Here is a 7389-nt window from a genome sequence, read left to right on the forward strand (position 1 = left end):
AACATAGTTTGGTTACAATTTCTCAATGGTAGTGTAAAAACACCCTTTTTACCCTGTAAAAAACAGCTCTTTTCAGAGCAAGCCGTTTTGTAGCATTTTCCTTTAAATGTTAATGAGCCCTGCTGACCCCACCCCTCTCTTCGAGCCACTCTCTGAGGGACTGTTTACTTTAGCTGCATTCATCCTTAAATTAGCTAATTAGCACATTATAAGGAAAGGCGATTTGCAAAGATTTATTGAAAAACCTTATATTCACTTCTGTTGGTAAAGCTGGATCACAAATGATTCGCGTGGCCTGTTCATTATTACATCCAACAACATAACACCTCAATCACTTAGGAGCCATTCTTGTCTACATCTGCTCCTGCTGTGAAACAATGGAGGACTGATGACAGCTTACTTTGGGCGGGTCTAAGGAGACACCAGTCCAGTCTGTGCTAAAACGACACTTTCAATCAAACTATTGTGGGAGCTCGATATGATAAAGGGGTAAAGATAAAAAAAAAAAACACTGGGTGGATTTTTATCATTATAGGGTGGTTGTGTACACACACTGCCCACACACATTTCAGTTCGAACAACTTGTAAAAGTGCATGTATCATCCAATTACTCCTTTAAATTTGATTAAAATTTACTCATCCTTACGACATCGAAGATGTAGATGCTTTTGCTCATCGGAGCAGATTTGAAGACATTTAGCAATATATCACTTGCTCACCAGAAGATCCATTGCAGTGAATTGGTGCTATCATAATGAGAGACCAAACAGCTGATAGAAAACATCATAATAATCCACAAATAATCCACACCACTCCAGTCTATCAAGTATTGTCTAGTGAAGTGAAAAGCTGCATGTTTGTAAATCTATCAAGACATTTTAACTTTAAACCATCAAAATATGACTCCATAATCCATGATAAACCTTCCTCCTGTGAAGTCCATCCTTTATTTTGCTCTCACATGATAATCCACAGTCATATTGGTTTAAAACTGTTTTAGACTGTTTTCACATGTAAATGGTGCTTGATTTGTTCATATTTCTCTCCTGATTCAGATGAGACAACCTCTTCACTCGAGAAAAAACATTATGGATAGACAACCCGTATTTTATCTTAGCAGCGTTAGTTCAGTCAGGCCACGGAGGCATAGGCTGTGAGACAAGCTCATGCAGTCAGCTGTCAAATAGCTTCAATCACTACCACTCTCCTATTAGACACGGGACATATATACGTTGCATTACTGCTCGGTAAGTATAGAATCCACTTGAGCAAGTGTTATAATGCTAAATTTTTCCAAATCTGTTTTGTTAAAGAAAATAATTCATCTATATCTTGTATGGCCTGGGGATGAGTAGATTTTCAGCAATTTTCTTTAACTTTTCAGTGTAACTATTCCTTAAGTACTGTCTAACCTCTTTGCATATTAAGTCCCCATAGCATTAAATTCAGTACCATTTAGATTTATGAATGACCAGTTTTTGCCATTTGGGTTCTGAGGGAGGTCTGCATTGTGAATGTAAGAGTATGTTTACATGGTATATCTCATTCATGCAAAATCAGGCGTTGCAATTTAATGAATTCTCTTTGCTCAGGAGGCATTTGATAATGTGTCCATGGATGTCGAGTTATCAAGAAGATAGGGCTGGTGTTTTGGTGCCAAGTTGTTAAGGGGGGCTTACATGTACCAGGAGAGAAGCTGAGCTGCAGAGATTGGATTTGAAGACCCCATCAACCCCGACTATGAATCCACTAACAGAATCTACCAGAGGCAAAAAATGTTCCAAATTCTTCCTTGTAAAATTCACTCTTGAAGTCCGTTCCAAAACCTAGTGAGCTGCCTTGTTGTTTACAAAGGCTGCTGCTTTATAAGGCAGCGTCTGAACTGAAATAGAGCATCATAAGTGACTCATCTTATAACTCGTCTTGGGCAGCAGCTTCATTAACGGTCACTCATCCACACAAAACAAAAAGAGCTAACCTCAAAAAAACATACAAGAGACCCTCACAGCTGATTCCAATACAGTCTGATGCAGGGTGGCCATGGACTCACACTTTTAGGCCTCATCCCCATTGTCTGATATTAAAATAATGCTAAAAACTAAATTTCAGATATAGGCTTTAATTAGCTATATCTTTATTTATTTATTTATTATTATTAGTTTGTTATTTTATGTGTTATGTATGATTTTTTTATCATAATATTACATTTGTTTGATATCTACAGACTTCATTTCTGGTTTAATATTAGATTACATATAAGCAACCAATGCTGGCTTGCTATTTCAATGCCAAGACAGAATGGTACAACTTTGGCTCATGAATATTAATGAAGTACCATGCCTGGACAGTCTGGAAAAGCACAGTCACTGTGAGCTGATTTAATATTCATGAGCTCAGTATTTTCCAGTCTTTGGCTTCCGGTTCAAACTCTTACCAGAACTCAACCAATGAGTTTATATAACTTTTCCAGTCACTTTTTTTAGACACTGGATGAAATAGAGAAATGTATATTCATAGAAAAATCCAGGACTATTTTATTTTATTTTTAGAAAATGTTATTTTAGAAATCACAATTAAAAATTGCAGGTTCTACAAGACTATAGGAAGCCTGGTTCTTCAATAAAAATAACAATTGATGAAGGATACAAAATCTATTTGACGCTGGATTAACTAGATAAATATTATTTAATTTTATGTTAGAAATCACACAAAAATTCCAGCTTTCCTGAAACAATGGGAACCCTACTTCTATTTTTTTTTTTTTTTTTTTTATGGAACAACTATGTCATTCTGCAAAAATTACATTTGTTGAAGAATACAAATTAAAATATGTTAAGCTATCTTTGTTTATGCCATTCATCTTGTTTTCTTTTTTTTAGCCGTTTAACTATTTTAAAACTTGTTTGGTCTTATTTTAAATTATTATTATGCCATTTTTTGAGTTCAACGAAACCATCTAGGTTGGCAAAGTGCTGTTTAGGAACAGATAATTATGGAAAAATTCTTAATTTAATAAGAATGTTTTGTATCAAAAAGCACAAGTCTTAGGTCAGGTTCACTTTGCCTCTCTTCGAGGAGCAAGATGACATGGCCAAATAGATTCTGAGTCCCGATCAGCAGTTCTAAGATACTTGTTACATATAGGATCGTATCTGAACATCATACTTCCTCTGAACTGTTTTTTTCAGACAGTCTATGTGCAGACAGAATGTTTCACAGGCAGGAGAGATTTATCTAGAGTCTTGGCTTATCTCGCCGTAGGTAAGCCTCTTATGATTAAGGCAGATTCTGACAGCTTTCAAAATAAATCAGATCTTTTCAAAAGCTTTTTGTGTTTGGCGGTCAACAGTCATGTTGGCTGAAAGTGCAGACAAAAAGCAGGATGATTTATGAGCAGCTGGTGTCTTTCAAGTGTCTGGATTACGTGCTGGAGGAGATCGAACTGAATAAAAAAGCAAATGTCATGGTGACAATGCACAATCTAAAATATCTGATATTTATCTGGATTTTTATTATTTCTATCAAAATCTCAAATTTTCTGATCTTTAGAATTTTTTATGCTATTGAAAGAAGTCTCTTATGCTCAATAAGGCTGCAATTATTTAATAAAAATACAGTAAAATTGTGAAATATTATTATAATTAAAAATAACAGTTTTATATTGATTTATTTATACCTGTTTAAAATACATTTAAAATAACACATGATCCTTCAGGAATCATTCTAAATGGCTGATTTGCTGCCCAAGTAACATTTCTTATGATCATTGCTGAAAACAGGTGTGACGTTATGCATAAAGTTGAGAGATGTTAAGCAAATAAAAACTCATTCACATTTCAAGTGTAATTATGTTGTTCTTTGATATCAGGTCTGTCCCTACATCACCAGGAACATTTAGATCCCTCTAGGAGTAAATTAATTTGTGTAAATTAATAACGTTATATGCAATCATTCATTTTATGTAATCACTCCTTGAAATAAGGGGTGTAACCTCATTTGACAAAGGTGTGCAGTGACCGATGCCATTAACATACTCTGTCACAATGTCAAAGAGTGTGACGAGGGCATGATTCATATTGAGGTCCACACTAGTTACCCTCCTTTTACATCATTCACACTTAATATCACCTTAAGTGTCTCAGAATGTATCTTCTTCGTGCATGTAATGGCTGTAACCGATAAGAGGGTGTAAAAGTTTGAGTGAGCAATCACCAGAATGTGTCCGGTTAGTAAACGAGCTTGCCAAAGGGGCTTCTCTCATTTTTCACTTTCTGTGATGGCGCGCTGTGTTTTTATGGTCTAACAGGATGAATGAAATGAGTCTGGCACCCACAGATAAGAAGGTGTACTTCGGCCAGCTCCTGGGAATGTGCGGCCAAATCACTTTGTGAACACCCACCCACACACATGCACACAGACACACAAATACATACATACATACATATATATACTTTCGACACATACCTGTTTTACCAAATAAAAAGGACAGCACTTTTAGAGTTCATCCCATTATTTGATGTGAGCATACGTATTGGAACAGTTGAATTTAAGACAAAAGTAAAAGATTAAAAGCTAATATTTATTTGCAGATCCCTTGCATGTAATCAGAGCAGTGAGTCTGCAACCCATAGACATCACCAGACTCTTGGTCTTATGCTTTGAAATGGTTTTCTGCAGCCTTTAATGCAGCCAATTCCAACTGTTGCTTGTTTTGGGGAGTTTCTCTCTTTAGTGCCCTCTTCAGCTGGTGAAATTAATGTTCAATTGGATTTAAATATGCAGATCGATTTGGGCAATCTAAGACTTTACATTTCTTTGCCCTGATAAAGTCCTTGACTGGCAAGGGTGTTGTGGGTCATTGTCCTGATCAAATATGAAGTGCTTTCAAATTAGTTTGGTGACATTTTCTTGAAAATTGGTAGCCAAGATGATTTTGTACACTTCCAAATTAATTCTGATTCTGCAATCATACATAAAGTCATCATTTAAATGAAGAGGTCTTGTTCTAAAGACAGCCATGCATGCCCATGCCATGACACCACCTCCAGTTTACAGATGAGGTTGTATGCTTAGGATCATTTTCAGTTCCCTTTTTTCTCAACACTTGCTTTCCAATCACTTAGATCACATCTCTCCGGCACCTTTATGACTCATAAAAGGACTCCCAAAAATGTCAGATGCCTGAGTGTGCACTGCTGCTTGTTTAGACCCCACCTTTATTCCTCGAGTGGAACATCAAAAATAAAAATATAAGCATGATTTAAACGGTAATAACATCAGTATCACTTTCCGATAATGACTGTTTGAATTCAAGGATAACAACACCTGGAGTTTGAGAACTATATTTAATGTATGCTAGATTTCATGCTCGGAGTGAGGAATTGTGGGTAGGTTTGAGTGCAGGCAACAACTTGTCAAGATTTCCATAACCCCATAAACATGTTAAAGATCCCATATTGTCAAAGTTGAAATTTCCTGGCTTTTTTCATGATAACTGAGTTCTAGGGTCTATTTAACTATCATATAAATATAAAAACAGTGAGTCCACAGTAAAATGTACACAGCCTGTGTAAAGTAGCTGTGATTTTTCACGAACCGTTGTAACTTCCTTAAAAAGATGACGTCAGAACTAAACAGTCACCTACTTCAGTCACCACCCCGAGCACCACCCACCGTCCCAATCTCCTTCTGTCAAACCCCCAGACAACACCGCGTCTGTGCCATTGCTGAGCATTGAGCAATAACAGCACTGAAACATGTCGAAAAGGTCAACTTTAACCACAAAACCAGATTGGCCAACCTGTAATGTTACATTGTTACTCAAAGGATGGACGATCTGACAGGATTGTTCCTTTGAGGTGGATCACATCTAATATAGTGTAAAGACAAACTCATCGTCTCTATCTAGCACGTCATGTTGAAGAGGTATATACATTTCAGTTTCTGCAGGCAAGTATTTTTGCAGCTACATTATTGTTCCAGCCACAATAAAACACAACAATGTATATACAATTACAAATTATTATATATAAATCTTCAGTTGTTGTTTACACACTTGCACAAACAATTTTTTCATACACGACATTGTGAGATGCAAGAAACATATGGCAAGAAATCTGTAGACTCGTCCATAACAAAAAAAAGACAATACTTTTTTGAACCTTTTCAGTAAGTGTGCAGTGCAAACATAAGCATCTCTGACGAACCAGTTCGCTCGTTTTATGGCATTTAACAATAGCCATTGCAGATATGCGATCAAATTTCTAATTTGAAACTGTATTACATTGATTCTGGCACCCAACATCATAACAACATGATATTTTAAGATACTTACGTAGCTGAATCTGCGCTGGTTTGAGTGGGCCGTATCCAGTTTCACCTTTGTTTTGCTGCCTCCAGCTAGCGCTGTGACATCGGCTCAACCTAGTTACCTGTGGTTGGCCTGGCCGTGCATCACTCAGAAAACAACAGGCCAATCAGAAGAGAGGCTCATGAATATTAATTAGACAAGCTAAAATCGACCTGTACTAAGCAGACCTCCTGAGAAAGGAGTTGTAAAAATATAATGAGGTGGTTTTTGGTGATTATACTGCAAACATATATTCTTTAGGACATCAAAACTTAAAATAAAACTCCAGAAAAGTGGACAATATGGGACCTTTAACAGATTATATTTCAGATGTAATATATTCCAAGCAAGTGGTTTGTTTGTGCTCAAGCCAATTGAGAATAGTATAAAAATCGCATTGTTTTATAGAACAAGCTGAACTTTATTTTTGTGCCATTGCTGCTCTTGATATCTCTCTTGTGCTCAGACGTGCTCGATGAACTTTAGAAGTTCTGATGAAGTGATTTTAAGTTGGGTTTTCAGCATAATGATTCTGGTGTTTAGCATTTACAGAGCGGGAATTAAATCTACTCTTTTATTATCTGCGTGATGAAGCTTTTTATGCTTAACCAACGGTTTCTCTCGCTCTGTTAATATTTTCTTTGCCTCTGTGGAGAATTTGGGGAAGATGAATAAAAAGCTTTAATTAATTGAGCAGAAGTTAATGATTTCTAGACAATTTCTCTCAAGTAAATGGCTCAATTCCTCATCCATTTCCCGTTTTAAAACCACAATGAATTAACAACCTTTTGGGCCTTTCTGCTCTCAAAAATAACAGGACAGACCATAATACATTCCCCATCCCAGTGTTCTTTTGAGGCATATGGCTGGGTCCTAATTTGCATTTCATCCATACTATTTAGTATGCAATATATACCATTTAATGAGAATGTGCTCTATCCGGGTAAGGTTGGATATACTTACAGTAGTTGTATATTAATTAGGATGTATTGATTTGTGTTATTGTTTCATTGTCATTCATGTAGATATAATAAGAATTA

General features: G+C 36.3%; 1 pseudogene; it reads left to right on the forward strand.

The window, feature by feature from the left end:
* LOC132131530 (proline dehydrogenase 1, mitochondrial-like) overlaps positions 1–4391 on the forward strand; it is a 28555-nt pseudogene extending 24164 nt beyond the window's left edge.
* The last annotated feature ends 2998 nt before the right edge of the window (positions 4392–7389 follow it).

Source organism: Carassius carassius, chromosome 4 (genome assembly GCF_963082965.1).
Source record: "Carassius carassius chromosome 4, fCarCar2.1, whole genome shotgun sequence".
In the NCBI taxonomy this organism is placed as follows: Eukaryota; Metazoa; Chordata; class Actinopteri; order Cypriniformes; family Cyprinidae; genus Carassius; species Carassius carassius.